This window comes from Aythya ferina (assembly GCF_964211825.1).
Source record: "Aythya ferina genome assembly, chromosome: 7".
In the NCBI taxonomy this organism is placed as follows: Eukaryota; Metazoa; Chordata; class Aves; order Anseriformes; family Anatidae; genus Aythya; species Aythya ferina.
The window spans coordinates 27,104,412-27,122,990 of record NC_140302.1 but is presented as its reverse complement, the minus strand read 5'-3'; the positions used below and the strand labels follow the sequence as shown (position 1 = coordinate 27,122,990).

Here is an 18,579-nt window from a genome sequence, read left to right as displayed (position 1 = left end):
GAGAGCACTGAAGCAGAAGGACAGACCTCTGGGGACAGCACTTGGGATAGCATCACAGCTCAACCTCCCTCTGTTCAGGTTAGAACAAGGTCAGGAGAGACCCTTGTAAATCTAACAATGGATTATGTTGTTCCTTTCCCTCCACCCATGAAAAATGGTGGGGTTTGAGAGAGAAAAAGCAGACCATGATGAGAACATGCAAGCCTACCAGCTCAGTCTCCAAGTGCCACAAGGAGCTCAGGACCAGAGCTGTTCTCCATCAGGGTCAGAACAGACACCCTCAAGCACCTGCTGGTAGCCGAAACTGGTGTAGAGATGCAGAAGGTGAGAACCTCGCTCCAAGTGGCAATCACCCACAACTTCTTTTCATTACTTTTCCCTCAGAAGAGCTGTGTTACCCATTTATTTTTGCTAAAATGCTCCTGCACCCGGCTAAGCCCCACTCGCAAGCTGCTGCTCAAGTGCCAGCCCATGTGGCTCTGGTTGGACCAACTGCATGCATGTCTGGGCTTCAAAAATCTTTGATTATTATTATTATGATTATTTTAAATAGGTTTACAGGACACAATTAGTTCAAGCCTGTTACTTTACAATGCCGCCTTACAGTGACAGAAAACCCCATTCATCTGGAAAAAGACACAAATGTGGCTGGCAAGGCTCAAAAGCCACAAAAGAGATTTTCTAATTGCTCTGGACTTCGTTTTTTCCTCTTTCCTGCCAGATTGGTTTGTTACCTCTAGCCATTAAGATTACAACATTAAAGTCCTTGTGCTACAAAAACCTCTATTACTGGACATAATATGGGTATTGGGTCCAGTTGTTCCTACAAGACCTGGTTCAATGCCTGCTCTGTTGGGCCCAGGCTGACTCTTGCATAACCCCTACTGTTCGGCTGGAAAACTTTCAAACAAATCAGCCATTCTTTTATTATTTGTATCTTGCACTGATTTTTTTCTAAAAAGGGGTCATTTGTTAAAACATGTTCTGTTTCTGGGGATCTAAGAACCTCTACCTCCTTCTCAACACAGGACTGGCAACGACACAGAAGCAAGATAACCCCAGAAAATCCAGAACTTGAAGTCTATGAGTTGTGATAGAGAATTATCACTCTCCATTCACCACTTTTATTTTCTGTGGCCATTCTTTTACCTAGGAGAAAAGCAGTTTTGCTGCAAGGCTGCTTTGGGCTTCCACTCCTTCCAGTGATGCTTCTGAATTACAGCAAGAGCGAGCTACCACCTTCCTGAGCAGTGATTTTTCCCATGCATGCTGTATTGTTTGTACTGGGGAAATCTGTGGTCACAGAGCCTGAGATGCAGGTGGGAATGAGAAACCTCATGCCCCTGCAGCAACCTGAGGCTAAATCTAGACTGGTTAGAAGGGACACATATACACAAAGATTCTTTCCTGCTGACACGATCACTCGTGCTCAGCTGAGATGCACATCTCAGCCCACGTTTTGGCCTAACGTGCTAAGCCCTTGTGCCAAATAGACTCAAAGCACGCAGAGGAGCAGTTTTGGCACCTGTGGTTCAGCTCCTCCAATGTGGGGCAAAAGAAACCCTGAAAAGCAACTCAGCATGCTCAACTTTTTTTTATACAGGAGTCTCCATCTCCGCTGAAAATAGTTTTAGGGACCTGCAAAACAAAGAAAATTGAAGCCTTTGCTGCAGGGCACTTGCTAACGTCACCCAGCTTCCCCCGTTTACTGCTGAACTGACCTCTGACACCACCACAGCAGAAAATCAGCTGCATGCTGCCTCCCTCTGATGCCCTCACACGGCTCACTGCTTTGGCCTCTTTCTGTTCTGTGTTTTGTACCTGTAACTGGGTGACACAAAGTAGAGCACGGCACCTTTGTCAGGAGGATGAGCAGCTCTATGAGAAGTAAGTTTTATTTAACAAAAGTTTCCATTTAATTGTAATAACTTGGATCCGCGCCTTGTAGGCTGCGAGATGAAGCCCTGATCGTGCCCATCTGACACTTTGTAATGCCTGAGTAACACGCTGTGCTGCTTTTGCTGGAATAACTGTTTTCAATGTCAAATCACAGAAGCAGCTCAAAAATAATAATGAGGTCAGAGAAACACAGAGTACTGAAGGGGAAAAAAAAACACAACAAAAAACCAAGAGCAAGAAAGGAACCAAAGACAAGGAAAAATTCATGCCAAAGAACACCCCAGAAAGCACTGACTTAATGTATCCTTCACAACGTACAGAGCACACATAAGAATAAATACCACCATAAGAGAAATTCAGCAATGGAAAAGGGACCAAATGATTAGATCGCCTAGCAACAACTCGTTAACCTACCTTTTATTCTGACTTTTTATGGCGGGTTTCAGCCATCCCCACTTTCTCTAGGCAGTGCAATCCACCTGTTAGAGTTTCCAGCACCGTAAACCAGCAGTGTGTGCACCACATAATTAGCCACTATGGCTGATTTCGGGTCTGAGCTCTCAAGCTAGACGAGACCGCATCCGAGCACTTTTAAGGAGCACATTGTGTTATTCTGCTCTTGCTATTTCTCGCCTGCTTGCTTTTAAGGAACAGTCTGCTCTTTCTTCCCCCCCTCCGGTATCTTGTCTGCCAGGAGACTTGTTGGAAGCAAGCTGGATGTCTCTTGATCTCGGTTCCAGCCTCCCTGTGAAACAGGCAGGTTCCAGTCTGAATCAAAGACTTGGCTCTCGCCAACGCTGTCGGCTACACAGGCGAGATGGCAGAAGGAAACACGCTTAAGGAATACGAAAGAACAGTTAAGAAGGACAGGAAAATAGGTAGGGGAATATGGACCGACACTAAGGTCACTGTCGCTATCTTTTAGCATTAGGAATTCAGCTTGCAATCCTCTCTTCTATAAATTTTAGTAGTGATATATTATTGAACAATCACTTCTGTTCTAGGACAAGAAAATACTTGGATAACACCTCAAAACTCATTTATTTTCTCTCTTTTTTTATATTCTTTTGATCAGGACATCAAATGCCATGAATATCTGACAATAAGTTGACAGATTACATTACCTCTTACGTTACAAGCAGCTTGGATTTCATTTATCAGTCTCACTTTACACATTGGTAAGAGGAATACGATGTACATTCATACACTAGCATCTTCTAAACGTAACTTGTGGAACTGAAAATACTTGTACTAGACTAAGTAGTTAGCATTTCTTCAAAACTAATTGATTTTACTAATATAAAGATTTTGTACACAGGCACTCAAAGAAGTCAAACTGCCCAGTCACACCCTCACACTGACACAAGGCAGTATTTGCATTAGGAAAAAAAAAAAAAAAGCAGTCACACCTCCCGCCAACCCTCCCAGCCATCCAGTCCTTCTGCCTCTGTCACCTCTTCACCTTCGTGCCAGCTTGTGAAGTGGGATGGGTAGGAGATACTACTCGTCTGCTGATTTTGTGTTTTGGTTTATTTTTTCAGTTTGAGCTTTTGTTTTTAAATGGCTGTTACTTTTGGCTGTATCAGCCCCCCGGCCAGCTCACTGCACAGCTACCCACGTTGTTCTTGTGTGGAGCTGGTGACAATACGGGGCTGCCTCACACTGCTCTTGCTAGCACAGGGCAGGCACAATGATCCATCATACTGCAGCCCAAACTGGTTACAAACCAACTATGCTAATCCACTGCCATGCACTTAATTTAAGTCTTTCTGCTTTTGAACAGAGTAAGCTAATGAAATAGTCATCATCTCCTTTCAGACACCACATTAGGCAGACTCCATGGCGGCAGGATATTTTTCCTGAGATGTACGAACCTGAGTGTATCTGACCCCATTTTTTGTTTCTGTACTAAAGCTAAAGCATCATTTTTGCACGCTCATATGGTGCAACGCTAAAGTCAACATGAATATGCAACATGAATATGCTTGGTGCAAGCTGGAGCTGAACCACAGCCAGCTTCTCCTCAACTGCTGAAAAGTGAGATGGCATCGTGGGCTGCTGATATCCACCCAAAACACGAGGATGGCACCTTCACCCAAGGACGTGACCCTTGGTGGGATGGGGAAGGTCGCCTACTGTGTGCCCACCCATGCCTCAGCAGCAGCACTGGCCTGCCGCAGGCTGCACCGCCGTGCTCGCTGTGTTGGCCTGCCAGTATATTGCAGCACAAGCTGGAGTGAGGAAAGAAAAAGAAAAAAAAAAAGCCTAGAATGAGGGTTTGATGCATACAATATGCTCTACCACATGGCCATAAATGCTACTTGCATGTGTTAAGTCTCAGAACTGAACTTTTGTACTTAACCTTGCACATACTACTTTAGTCATACACATTCGGGTATCCTTTCACTGCTGTGCGACAGCTTTTAACGATGGAGAGACTGTGGGTGAGCTCCTGTTCTGAGTGGCAGGACTACAAAGAGCACCAACAGCCCCAGAGAAGTGTGCTCCCACACTGTGGGGCTTCCCTGCCTCGCTCCATCCGCTTGTTTGCTTGCACCAGCATGGTGCTATGGCTGTGCAGGCAGCAGGAGCACTGAGATTACACTGCTCTTTACACACACATGCACACAAGTTGTGTCCCTAAAACCTCACTTTAAGAGAAGGTCAGTCACCATAGATGCCAAGTCGGTTCATTGTTTCCCTGTCCCCATACTTGTTCCTTTAAAAGCAAATTTTCTTTTGCTATTCCTATTTCTTTTGTAGTTGCTTATTTTTAATAAGTACGCAGTACACTGCAATTCACCAGACGGAGTTTTAATTTAGAGGTGAGTTACGTTTTGCTTGGATGTAAGTCTCATTTGCATATGCAGATACATGCATATATTTAGAAATGACATTGAAGTGCACTTGGAGCGCCTGAGAGCTGCCGCCTCTGCCTGGGTACACAGGGTGACTGATCCTACAAAATGGTGTGGAGTCTGTGCATGCAGGCTATTTCTGAGGCAATTTAAAAAATCACCTCCTTAAACTGAGTAAAAGCACCAGACTGGCTAATAAATTAAACCATTTGTTAAGCTGTAATTAGCTTCTGTACTTACTAGACTTGAAAAGCATGTCAGTCCTACCTCACACCCACTTCTCCTCTGTTTCTCTTCCACCTTCTACACTGTAAAGTTCACAAAAAGCCCAGTAAAACTGAACTCTGCGATGAGTGCTCAAGTCTGTCTTGGTTTATGTTGTTTTTCTGTGTTAGTATCAAAATTCCCTACACTGATGTAAGGGTTCGCCCAAAAAATACCTGAATACCGAGCTCAAACCACCTGTTTTTATGGCATGGCAAGATAGCTCACCTGGAGAGATGTCCTCACTGCAGCACAGGGAAGGAGACCTACAAGAGCTGCCAGGGGAAAGACCTCTCCCTACAGCACATGCAAAAAGCTGCTCTCACAAAGCACAGCAGCACTGAACAATGATGGAACTGAAGTTAATTTCTCCTCCCTCTTCTATATTTTTCTGTTGTCCCCACTTTGATCCAACCACCACTCACAGAAAGCATCCTCCCAGCCCCACTGCCCAAGAGGACTGGGCGAGGACCACAGCAGCAGGGCAGACTTCCAGCCCATTGATTTGCACGCTTTCTAATAATGCATTTCCTCGTGGCGTTGAGGGCTGCTACAGAGGATCTGCAGGCAGAGGGCCCCCCGCAGAGCAGCAGACAGAGCAGCGATGCCAGCAGCAGCAGTGGTTTCCAGATGGAGACAAAAGCACGAGCCCTCTCCCAATGCCACCTCGGAGCTTACGCATCCCGAAGAATGAACTGCTCATCCCCATTTAATCACTCATATTAACAACGCCCCTACCACAGTAAGTCATAAATAAGATTAGCAAATATTTACATATTACAAAGAATCTCAGTACTTATTAGTTGGGTGTTAAAGCCTTCTTTCCTTTATCCACTCCCAAGGCTAGCTAGCACTTCAGAGCACCAGCATGGATACAAGTCAACCTACAGAGCAGAGATCACATTACTGGCGTTTGACCTTCCCTACCTCAGGGGACAAAAACCCCTCAGAGTAATGTCACGGAGCTTTAACCCCAAGTGTGCATTTCCATTTAATTTTAAAACATAAACGCAGACAGAAGACAGAAATACCTATTTTCAGTAAGAGTGATTGCTTTGCTTTTTTGGTTTTAAGGATTCTGATGAAATCTTGGCAACACAAGCACTGCAGCACCAAAGCAGTTTCAATTTTTGGTTCTCATGACCTAGCTTATATTCATGCTACAAACTGAACGAGGTTTCGAAAACAACTGTCAGCAAAGGGAAACAGAATACATCACAGGTGGAAAAAAAAGATTGCATTTTAAAATTGGTGCTGCTTTAAAGAAAGGTGGGACTTGGGTAATGAAAAAAATGGGCAGTATTTTCCAAAACATTAAAACACAATAAAAAGCTTTTTTTTTTTCTTAAAGACTTATCTCTGCTTATCTACATAATCACTTGTGGTTAAGTTACCTAAAATATTTCACGGGTCAGTAGGCAACAGAGAGCTAAATTAAAAGATTATGTTCTGGTAGTGCTTATCCGTACTAAGCTGTGAAAGTACGCGTACACATAACCCGCACATACACAAGTAATGGCTGAAAAACCTCCCTAAATCCTTTGGAAAAGGGAGAACCAGAACCTAGCTTCCTCTACAATTCAAACTAAAAACTTATTTGTGAGAAAAACAAAAACAAACATTTAATTGGAAAAGCTGACTGCAGCCGAAACCTTTCACGTTTTGCAACACCCTTCCCCTCCCTCTCTTGCAACTTCCTCCGGTGACTTTTTTCTGGGGCTTCCTCTGAGCGGCACTGATGCGGGAAGGAAACAATTTCACTCTTCACGCAGACCTACGCAGTGTTACGGACGGAAGAACAAAGTTTGATGCAGATTTTTTTTTTTTTTTTAATCCCAATCTGGAAAGCAGCTTTTGGAGCCACAAGGGCTACTCTGGCAATCCATGAGAGGCCTCCCTGTTCTCTGCTGGTACAACATGTAACATCAGATAGCAGAGAGGAATCTTATCGATCCCAGGGCACATCAGAAGCCTTGATTTATGACAGTTCGATTATCCTGAGAAGTGTCACGGCCAAAGCAGCTGCCTCCCGGGCCCAGACGGAGGTCGGAGACTGTGACGGTGGGCAACCCAGATGATGGACACTCGGCAACTGCTGGATTTCACACGTGTTTACCCCAACAGCCCATCCTGGGTATGGCATCACGCAGCCAGACCTTTTTATAGCCCAAACCTCTGGATTCCTCCTCTTCACACCAAGTCCTGACCTTTCCCCGCAGCAGCTCGGCGAGGACCCGAGGGCCGCGGACCGAGCACACCGTGCTGCAGCTCAACGCCCTCCAAACTCCTCGGGGAGGAAGGGGAAACCCAGCCAACAGCTGATCCCAGCGGGGACATTTGTAATCGGAGAGGTGAAGAAAAGATGAAATTGTGCCAGGCCTTCGATCATAAAGTCCTCAGGACAAATTGTATCTTTATTTATGTGATGCACCACGCCCTGCGTGATTCCCCCAAGTTCACCTCAGGATCTCGGAATCACTCTACTATAAATTTTAAATACGCAGCAGCAACATAATCCATATTAATTCACTGATCCCAGCTTAGCCATGTAAAAGTTGACTAACTCCTCAAAAAAAGGAATTTTGACACTTTACTGACCCATACAGATATTTCATGTTAAACAGAAAACAACGTCACTTAGAAAAGCTGTTTCACGATAGTAACAGCCAAAAAATAAGTATGTTTTAGATAACACAACTGCATATACTTATTTCATGTGTATTTCATGTGGACAAATTTTCCCCTTCTTGGTCCATTTGCAACCATAAATTAAATGCTAATGTGTGTTAAAACATAACAAGAAGAAAGCAGCATTTAATTAAGGTTGCCAAATACATGCAAAATTCTCATCTGCAGAGGACTTAACTCAAAACTCACACCTTATGCTGCAATTTTTCGTATTTTCTAGGCTGGCTCGAGGTGATCCTTCCCAACTCACACGTTTCAGCTCCCCAGCTCTCCAAATGCCACCCCAGCACATCTGCCCACGAAGAAAGGGTCTGAACTAGATACATGAACACATCAGGGCTAAGAATAATTGGGGAGAGGAGGGCAGGGGAAAGTACGGAGCAGAGAAGGGCCACATGGAGGTTCAGAGGGCAGCCAGGACCTCCTTTATGAAAGTTCAAAAGACAGCTATACTTAATTACCAGAGTTCAAAGCATCTTGCTTTAATTATCCTTCCCTGGGAAATCCCTAGATTAATGGTGGTGCACTAATGCTTTTTTTCTGTGTTTACTCACATTTCTAATACTGTCTTCAGCTTGCTTCAAAATAATTAAAAAATACTTGACTAGTAAATCCAAGAAGTTTCCACTGCAGTCAAAGCCTTACCTACATAAATATGCACATTAATCTCAATTGACTTGGCCTGCATTTGACCTGTTTCTTGTCTCTGGCACCTTCTGCTAACAGCACTAGAAAAGCAAATTGAATTTAGAGAGGCAAAGGTCTTATATACCTTCAGGAATGGAAAATTACTCAACTGGATTTCAAGGCAGCCAGTCTGAAGTCAAATGGTCATTTTGGACGCAGCCACAGCACTGAGCAGAGAAGCAGATGTGCCCAGCGCAGCAGCCAGCACACCCCTGAACAAGTGCTGAGGATCTATTGACAAACGCCCTGGTAGGACACACACCGAGGGGTATGGTGAGTCAGTGCTAAGCGCAAAGAAAGTTAAGATGTCAAAGGCAGAATGTATAAATACTTCATAATTAGGCTACTATAACGTTCCAGTTCAAGCAATTATCTACATTCATCCTGTCTTCTTCTCCATTACCACCTGCAAGCGCTGAAAGTCTGGATAAAATAGAAGGTGCTCCACAAACTACTCCAGTATCCCCGGATGCACCCTGCATACTGTCCACAATCCTAGGGACATGCAAACATCTGCAGGGGTTGTTTCTAGAATGCAGCCTGACATCAAAACCTGCTGGAGATTTACACCATATTCTCTTTCACCTAAGCAGCTGCATGAAATGTGAATAAAATTGGCCGATTTTCATGTCTAGTGGTCAGGCAGTCCAAGGCACTGGTGACAGAATTTCCTAACAGCCCAGGCGGCACCAGCAAACGGCTTCACAGGACACGTACCTTCCACCAAAACGCTGTCATGCAAGTGAAGAAAAGCTTTTCTACAATTTCTGTACGAGAAAAAACAAGGCAGGCCCCTAGAACGAGCTGCAGCAGCAGCAACCCGTGTCCAGTTGCTAAGACTCTGGTCATGATTTTGGATCAGCATGTGCAGCCTCTAACTGATCATATACCCAGCACGGCAGATGCTCCTGCTATTTCTTCCCCAAGAAACTCTTTCATTTTTTACTTCTATTTTTCTTAGCTTATAATTTTAAGAATATTCTTAAGCAACAAATACATTAGATTGATCTGTCAGATACAATGATTTCAAGATAATGTGTCGAAGATTATGACAAAATTCATAAAGTACCATAAAAGCTGTTTTATTTTAATTTTTCTAAGCTCAGTTATATATCTGCTAAAAATGATATTTGCCTGTTTGCAATTAAAGTTGCTTATATTTGCACTGAAAGGCAGGAACAGGCATGTAACCCCCTGGCTGGGAGTTCAGAATCTTTGAGTGTGGAGAGATGTCGGGGCAAATACTTCTCTCAGTTATATCGTCATGAATCAAAAGCAACTGATTTACAATGTAATCAAAATTACTGTAAAAACAACACAGTAATTTTTTTTTTTTTTTTTTTTACTACTTAACTCATGGAAATCATCCCAGGTAAACATGGTATTTCAGCTTATGCCATAAAAAAATTATTGATGACACAGAAATGTCAGAGGCTACACAGATTACATCTGCTGGAAGACTGAAAGTAAATCACGTCTTTTCTATGGCTTTCAGTTATCTTGGTCACTTATGTTTTGGGTTGTGTTCCACATCTGTAAAAACCTAACACTGCTTTAATTTTCATCAAGGAATTAGAGACCTCTGTAGTAACGTTTGACCATGCCAAAAAAATACCATGAAAGCTGATTAATAAAGTGCTGAATAATAGGTGATTAGATGCCTGCCAAAGGCTGCATTCACGACAGCATCCACAGACATGCAGGAATGCTGTGTGGGACGGCACCACACCAGCGGGCTCTGGCTCTGCAGCAAGCACCGCATCTGTGCTGGAACACATCGCCTGCTCCAAAAAGCAAAAAGAGGAGGCTGAGGAGGAATATGGTCCCCCTAGTCTGGTCTCAAAGGCTTCTGGAGGGATAACAGAGAATGCTTCTTTTGGAATTGGGAAATATTTAGACTTTTTCCCCCCCTTAATAAAGATGCATTCTTCTAGCTTGCTAAATTGTTGCATTATTTCAGGCATTGATGTAGCAGGATTTCTGTTTTTCATCTTAATTACTGGGTGGCACTTTCAGTGTGCATTAGAGAAAGTATTTAAGATACAATTTGTGAGTTACTGTAGGTTTTTTAGTTCTGTAGCACATCGCTATGGGATTTTGAATTCTGCCTGCCTCATCAGCATTATGTTCTCTCTGTGATAAATGATCAAAATGGTTCAGAGTTAGCATTGCAGAGCAGTTACAAAGAGGTGAAGGAAAGTATGCAAAGTTTTGTGCTGAATGAACGGACTGTTTCCTGTGACTTCTGGCTTGGAGCTCAGAAAGCCGGGATTCATAATGAAAAACACTCCTACCTGGTGCACAACCCCTGCCCCTCATTCAGAGCAATTACACAATATGAAACTTGAAGACAGGTTTTCATTACGTGTATCCTGTGTTCGTTTTCATGTCACATTGAAAGTGGTATTTGTAATCCAGTGATTTTGAGCAACAAGACCTGTGGTTTCTCAAAAACTAAAATGGGTGGAACTATTCCAAGTAGTTGAATTTATTTTTATTTTTTGAAGTTATTCTCAACTGTCACTTTAATGAGACATTGGATACAAAGCTTTTAATAATTATAAATGATACCTAAAATGACAAAGCACGCGATAGAGAACAAAAAGTAAATAAATGAACAAATCCACCCTGTGATGGGGCAGCAAGGAGCCCAGTGTGCCCAACAGCCCAAAAGGTAGGTCAACAGCTCTCCTGAGCTAACAGCACATTGCACCCTCTCACTCTGTGTCAGAAACTACTGCCCACAACAGTAACTGCTCTAAGGCAGCTGTCACAGTATTATTTTCATCCGTGTACAGGACATACACAAGGAAAAGTAATTACCAAGTGCTGCCTCATTTATTGTGACAGCACAATAGTGACCATTCTCAAAACTATGTTGTTTGGAAATGCAATCATTGCCTTTAGGTTACTTGACTGCATTACGTGTACTCCCAAGAGGTTTTGTGCATTTTGCAATAAAATATAAAAAACTTTAAATTGAAATTGTCTCTTTGTTTAGAAAATTTGATCATGAGTTTGATTGTGTCCACTTTTACTGGACTGTTTTTTGTTTTTTTTTTTGTCACTGACCTGTGATCAGAAGGAATGAGCAATTTGCACTTCATTGCAATCTAAGCATCAAAATCCTACAACCTTCTCTTCTAAACAGGTATCAATTTTTGTAATGTATTAGGAAATTATTTTCTACCAACTTGTACCAAGTTTGGCTTAAAGTAACCAACAGGTTCAGAAGCTACATGGCAGGAATGAATATGTACACAGTGTGATCACAGAAGACCCCAATTTCTTAGAGCACCAAGTATGTTGGAGCTCTCGCTGACCCGCAGTGTGAGCCCAAACACAAGTGCAAAACTTAGTTCAGTCAAAAAGAAAAAACAACAAACCCAACCAATAACTCCCATTAAAATTAAGCTTAACCTATAAAGGAGAATAGAAAGCACAATTTTGCAGACAGGGACAGTCCAATGTGTACAAGGATAATCACATTTCTTTTAACAACAAATAGCATTTATGTCCGTGGTGGTAGTATTTCCTGAAATGCGAGCAAACAACACAATAGATATGTTTGAAAATTTAAATATGTAGTATAAAGACAGCATGAGCCATCAAAGCATACTGAACTGTGTTACAACTGGTATCTATAAATAGCAGAGGATCACACTTCAGAGAGAAGCATTCAGAATTCCCTAAGTGCCAGTGAACAATAACCTCAGGGTGCTGGTTCCACCTGAAGGAAAAAAGCACTTAACAGAACTAGGAACTGTATTAGTAGAATAGCTGGATTTTTTCTTCCATGCCCTGTTCTTTCATTTCCAATTGCATCGTTATCACTAACAAAAAGACAAATCAAATCAATTCATATATTCAAGCGATTCTATGTTTAAAAAAAAATAACATATTCATTGTTATTCTTGCAGCTCATCTGACCTCCTCAATACAGCTATGACAAACGCTCAGTCAACAACAAAAAAATCTGAACAAAATGCGTGCTCAGAGTATCAGTTAAGAAATATAGCTGCTCTGCAACATTAAGGAGAATACAAAAGGGCCTCTACAATAGTATAACCTTTGCCTCTGTGTGCTAGCATCACAGTTTACACGGTTTCCATGGAAACCCTCTGCAAACATATGAATGTTCTTGCTGCGTTAGATGCCGAACAGAAAATCCTTTGTGACCATTCCGGAGGGCCATGGCCAGTGCCAACCTCCCAGTGAAATAATGCCCCTCACTATGCCTTTGCCCAGCAGGCTCATGACACACTCTCTCACATGGTACAGCTGCTGCCATAGCTTGTTTTCCCCCATCTGAAAAAAAAGAGGTGTGCATCATAACTTTTAAATGCGTCTTCCTGCATCAAGAGCATGTTTTCCCCTATCAAACTGATGGCCAAGTCCCCAGGACTGGACCCTCAGATGCAACCCAAAAGCTGTAAAACCAGGCCACCGGCTGGGAGGCTTCCAGCAGGCTCTGAGTCAGGGCACAGGGGAATATATTTACATAATGAGTAGGCAAATGCCCAAAGCGAATGCCACAGTTCCTCATTATTAAATATCTTGAGAAAATAAAATTAAAAAAATAATCTCAGGATGCCACAAGTATACTGGTGCAGAAGGGAAAACAAGTTTCATCACTTGTTATTTTTTGTAATGGACGCACCAACTGACCTACATAACACAGAATCACAGAATGGCTGAGATTGGCAGGGACCTCTGGAGGCCGTCTGGTCCAACCCTCCTGCTCAACCTGGAGCCCAGGACCATGTCCAGACAGATGAACTGCTCATGTACTGCATGGGCTCCTTCTGCTGCAACAGAGGCAGAAAAATTCTATCCAGGAGAGTACGAAACTCATCAGGAGGGCTGGTTTCTGGTTTTGGTAGTTAAGGGTGTGGGTTTGAGTGAAGGCTGAGGCATCAAGAAAACTTGTTTCCGTTTTATAAAGGAGGAGCTACTGTCAAAACATCTGAGTGTTGTGTCCCTCGTGAACTTCCTCAAAACATACATCTCCCCCGCAATTTAACATTTTAACCAATGCTGAGATAAAAGCACATCTAATCAAGTGACTTAAAAGCGCACCTTCAAGAGACCCAGTCTGTGCCTGCAGCTGGACGGCACCTTGTTTGTAGACTGAAGCATTCCCCTGTATTCTCATTTCTCTGAAACTGAGCAAATTCACAGCAGAGCAAGTTTGACTCTCTGATCTCTGAGATATCAGCGGTGTAGTTTATCAAATTACTTACAGATGTGCTCAGTCTGAGGCAGGACAATGGCTCCAAAGGCTACATTGAGGAGAACAGCGAGCCTGCAGTCTGTGCAGCAAGGTGAAAGCCTGACTGTCCGATCCCAAATAAAACAGGAAAGGTCAACACCTTTTTGTTTGTAAACAGGCACTTTAGTGATTAAGCCATTTTCAGACACTATTACAGTCCCAATGACAACAATCAATGCAGCAATAGCTTTGTGGCGAGTGCTGCAGAAGGAATACTTCTTTAAGTTAACTTCTTTAACTTCTTTACTGAAAGGGTTGTGAGGCATTGCAACAGGCTGCCCAGGGAGGTGGTGGAGTCACCATCCCTGGAAGTCTTCAAAAGACGTTTAGATGTAGAGCTTAGGGATATGGTTTAGTGGGGACTGTTAGCGTTAGGTCAGAGGTTGGACTCGATGATCTTGAGGTCTCTTCCAACCTAGAAATTCTGTGTGATTCTGTGTGAATATGACAGAATTTGTACGGGGAAGAAAAACCACGCTCTTGTTATGTCAACACCCTTGATTACTCCGTTTATTTTTGTCCCTTTACAACAGGAAGCCCCGGCAGGAAGCTCCCAAAGCTGACACCGCCACCACCCTCCCTCCTCACACCCCAAACTGGCTCGGGCCCTGCAGGACATCTACCACGTTACTGCTGCGGCCCGGCCCGCATCTCCCTGCGGCACCGCCTGCGGAACAAAGTAAATATTGGGTTAGCCGCAGAGCTCTCGCTGTTCCCCTGCTCTAACAGCCCATTGTTCGCTTGCGGTTGCCTCAGCGAGATAAAACACCAAAAAGCAGTGTTTCCGGAGGGGAAAGCCTTCCCACCGTGTGTCACGGGTCCAGGGCTGGGCTTTGTGGGGGCCAGGCCGCCCGGCTGCCCCATTGCTCTTAGTGCTGGTGGCGAGCTTTCCGCACGCACGCCTGCTTGGCCTATGCTCTCCTGCTTTATCACCCAAGGGCCATTTCCAGTGGATTTGTTTGAAGTCGTGTTTATTCCTCAGCAGGAGCTGGATGGGACCTGCTGGGGCCCACCCCAACCCATCCCATTACCCCCCAGCCTGGCTTCTGCTGCGACCTATGTCAGCACCGGGTTATGGGTAACAGCCACTGCAAGTGATATTTAAGCACAGGAGGTGATTACTGACAATATATAAGCACAGGAGAAAGGACACAATAGACAGAGAAATTAATCCAACCATACAGGAAATGATAAAATCGAGAAGTCACTCATTTAATATTTTCAACCATATCCTCTCGCCCAATAAAGAAGTGCACTGAACTTAATTAACATCCCACTAATGAGACCTCCGATTGCCCAGAACAAAGCAATAATGAACGTGAGCTCTGTTTCTACCAAATCTACCAGAAAGATTTTTAAGGGTCTGCTTTCCCGCTGACATAAACACATGACTCCCATTAGCCTTAATAAAGGAAGAGAGCATTCAATGAGAGATTAATTTCCCAGGACTGCACAAGTAAACCATGGCATGCCTAAAACACAGCACGGGCTGCTAAGAAAGGGTTGGCTGTCACAAAATCATAGTGACAGATCAAATTCTTTCATAACTTTCCCATGAATTTTTTCATCTCTTGTTGTAGTTCAGAGTTTTTCACTTCGGGATGGAGAAAATGTTCAGAACTTTTCTTTTGACAAAAATATGGAAAAGCAAATCAGATAGTGGAATGCTTAACTCATTTTTAGGCTGAAAAATAAAACTTCAAACACGCACTTCTGTTTATTTAATCTTAACGCATTGTCTCTGTATACTATTTTTGACTATGCAGTACGTAAATCCTTACTCCCACAACAATGTAAATTTGTTGACAGGATGATAGGTTAAAGTTTATCTTTCAGGCCGCTTCCCCTGCACCAGTCAGAGAAATCTAGTTATGTCAATTTATGTCCCTCGCAGTGCTCAGTGAGGCGAGGAAACGAAGCGGAGTGCCAGAATGTGGAAACAATGCAAAAAAAAATAATAGTGCCAGAGCTGAGCATCCGATGCTTCAGCTAAGCTCTACATGTCCACAGAAAACTCTGAGATTAGTACTGCGCATCTCAAAGCTGCATTAAAAAGGCTTAGTTCCAGATGTTGAAAGCGTATTTAAGCATCTAATCGAAGTTTTTTCTTTGTCTTTTCTCCACAACTCAAGTTTACAAGTTTCAAAATGCCTGAGGATGTTTCTTTTCCTCCCCCCCCATCAGAAAATCCACTTTGATAGGCAAAATGAACATATTCCTTGATGTGCTTATCATAAGAAATCTACTTGACATAATCTAAGACAGTCGATACTATTATAGTATACATTAATGAACGCCGTTTCACACATTCTCCTATAGCTTTCCGAAAGAATAGAGACTCTACTATCTCTTACTGCAATGGCTGATACAGGAGAATATCTTGTTTGCTACTACTTATACACATGATAAAAGCCCATTAGCACACATACTCACAGAAGCTGAGCTGCTTTGATATAATAAACCGAGATATGGAACTAGAGTGCAACAGTTGCTGCAGCTGCATGACCAGTACTCTGCTGTATTTTAGAACCATATATTATATATATTAAAACACATATTGCGGATTAAATCAAAATTACCTATTTGTGCTCAGCCATACAGAAATATTTGTTTTATTCCATAAAAATAAAACTGAAATCTGTAAGGCCAGTAAGGCAAACTACAATATTGTGCCACAGCAAGATCAGTCCTATGCCTGACACAGTCACAGCATACACTTGAAATCCAGCGGCCAGTCCTCTCAAAGCTGGCACTCTATTCCACTTAAACAGAAGCAAAACTAAATCCCATGTTCATCAAAAAACAACTAACCAAAACAAACGTAGAACAACTGAGGCAAGCAGGGAACAGCTGACTTAAGGACTACACAGATACCAATTGCACTGGAAAACCACGCTCAAAACACAAAAATTGTAACTCACCAGCCATGATGCTACTCCAAAGACAAAAATCACAGAGGTTTGAAATAGAAGGTAATCAAAATACAAGACAATTTTCTTCAGCATCCATCCCTGACTGTTCTGTCAAATACACAACAGCAATAGCACAAAGCATCTTTATGACAGGAATAAAAGGCTCTTTAAATGCTCCTTTTATATTTTATTGAATGAACCCACTCTTACACGAAGTTCATGCAACGATGTCTCGAGCTCCAGCACTGCTAAGTCACGTATTTGATTGGCCAACTATGGCGTGCAAGTTACATGCAGAACAATCCATAACATTTATTAATTGCACGTAATGACTTCATGTGGCAAGTCAGGTGGTTGGTTAAGACATTGAACTTGCAAGCACTTTGAGATATGGAGTTGCTGGTTAGATGAAAATCTTTTCAAGGAGTATTTCACAATGACTGACCAAACACTTCTGGGCTCACAGTCACTGGCTGGCAAAAAAAATAAAAGCAAAACAAACAAATACGGGGGTTGAGAACCAAACCCACAGGCTCCTCCTGACAACAGTGTTAGATTTGGTGTGGTTTGCTCTTGTCACAGCGCCATGACTCCTCGCTGATGCTGCTTCTCACTGCACGGAGGCACGCTGCACTACTCCTCCCCATCACTGCAGAAATGCCAACAGACGGTGACCACTGCTTGAAAAGATACCATCAGATGTGGCAACTCCAGAGAAACCTTCCCCTAAAGAGCGTTCGAGTTTATTCACGAGAAAAGGGTGGAGAAAAACCACAGCTGCAGGATTCGAAAACATGCACTCACTCGCAGGTTTGCAGAGACCATCACGCCACTGACCTGTCACGTAACCCACAGGCAAATGCAGCCACAGACTCCCTGGATCGAGATGTTCCCGACAGGATAATATTACACTGCCCACCTACTCTCTCTATTCTTAAAACTCATTTTTGCCACCTTCAATCTCAGTCAGACAGGGATGAGATTAAAGTACATTAGGAAAGACAGGGCATGAAGCCAGAGCAGAAACCAACCTGCTCCTAACCCTTGTTTGAACAGCCCCTTGCACTGGAGGGGAAGCTAAGAGAGCTGTTTCCATACATTGCCCAGCGCCTTGAAGTGGATACAGACACAGTACTGGCCATAAAAACAACTGCAGCTCTATGATTTCTTAAATATTTATCATTCAGACACACCACAGTACAAAACCCAGAGCCATGTTCCTGATACTCAAGCCTTTCTGTCAAAACACGAACCGAGAGAAGACCTCCTGGTAAAAACAGTTCAGACCACTTTCATGCTTTTGTTTTGAAGTACAGATCTGTCTTTTTTCCCCCCCACCCCGACACCACCCACTCTTCCAAACAAGTAAGCAATCCAATGTTGCAGAGGAATTTTAATTGTTTCCATAACTTGTGTTACCTGCCAAAAAAGTGCTTAGTATGACAGAGAGAGGACAGGGTGCCTATGCTGTGTGTATATTTAAAATAAAATATGAGCATACGAATATATACTTATATAGGCATAATATATGACTTACACAGCAGTTAACTCGTGCAGCTATACAGACCAGAAGACTTTGTAAGACACAACCTTTACTCTTTGAAGTAGCAACCATGGTTTAAGCATGCTTGACTCGTGGGCTCAGATTTACAATGGAGTTACTACAGCCCAACTCCTGCCTGTGTGAGCCAGGCTGGGCTTGTCATCTCCTTGCACAGAGCTAGCCATGACAGATGTTAGTTAGCAGTGGCAATCTCTTGCACAAGAGGCTAAAGAAAGGCGCACACCTCTGTATGTGTTACAAGTGCAGTCCCCCAGGTCTCCCCAAAGCCTCTGCAAGTTTGGCAGCTGTGGGCACTGTGACTGGAAGCCTGCCTCCTCACGAGAGTTGTGTAACTTTTCATTTATTTTATTTTTAAGATCTTGGTCTGCCATCCCTTCCTCACCCTGCACAGTATTTCTTACCACAAATAATGGTTGAGGACCTTTGGAATACTCA

General features: G+C 43.1%; 1 protein-coding gene across 4 annotated transcripts in view; it reads right to left on the bottom strand.

The window, feature by feature from the left end:
• The window catches only part of ADD3 (adducin 3), a 95,726-nt gene that overhangs the window by 25,623 nt on the left and 51,524 nt on the right, over positions 1–18,579 (bottom strand). The window contains exon 1 of one of the 4 annotated variants that reach the window (XM_084525707.1): positions 2,314–2,461. The exons of the other annotated variants lie outside the window; for them this stretch is intronic. The gene's annotated coding sequence lies outside the window, so the exon portion shown is untranslated. Of the gene's footprint in view, positions 1–2,313; positions 2,462–18,579 lie in introns of those variants that run through there. 4 annotated transcript variants of the gene reach the window in all.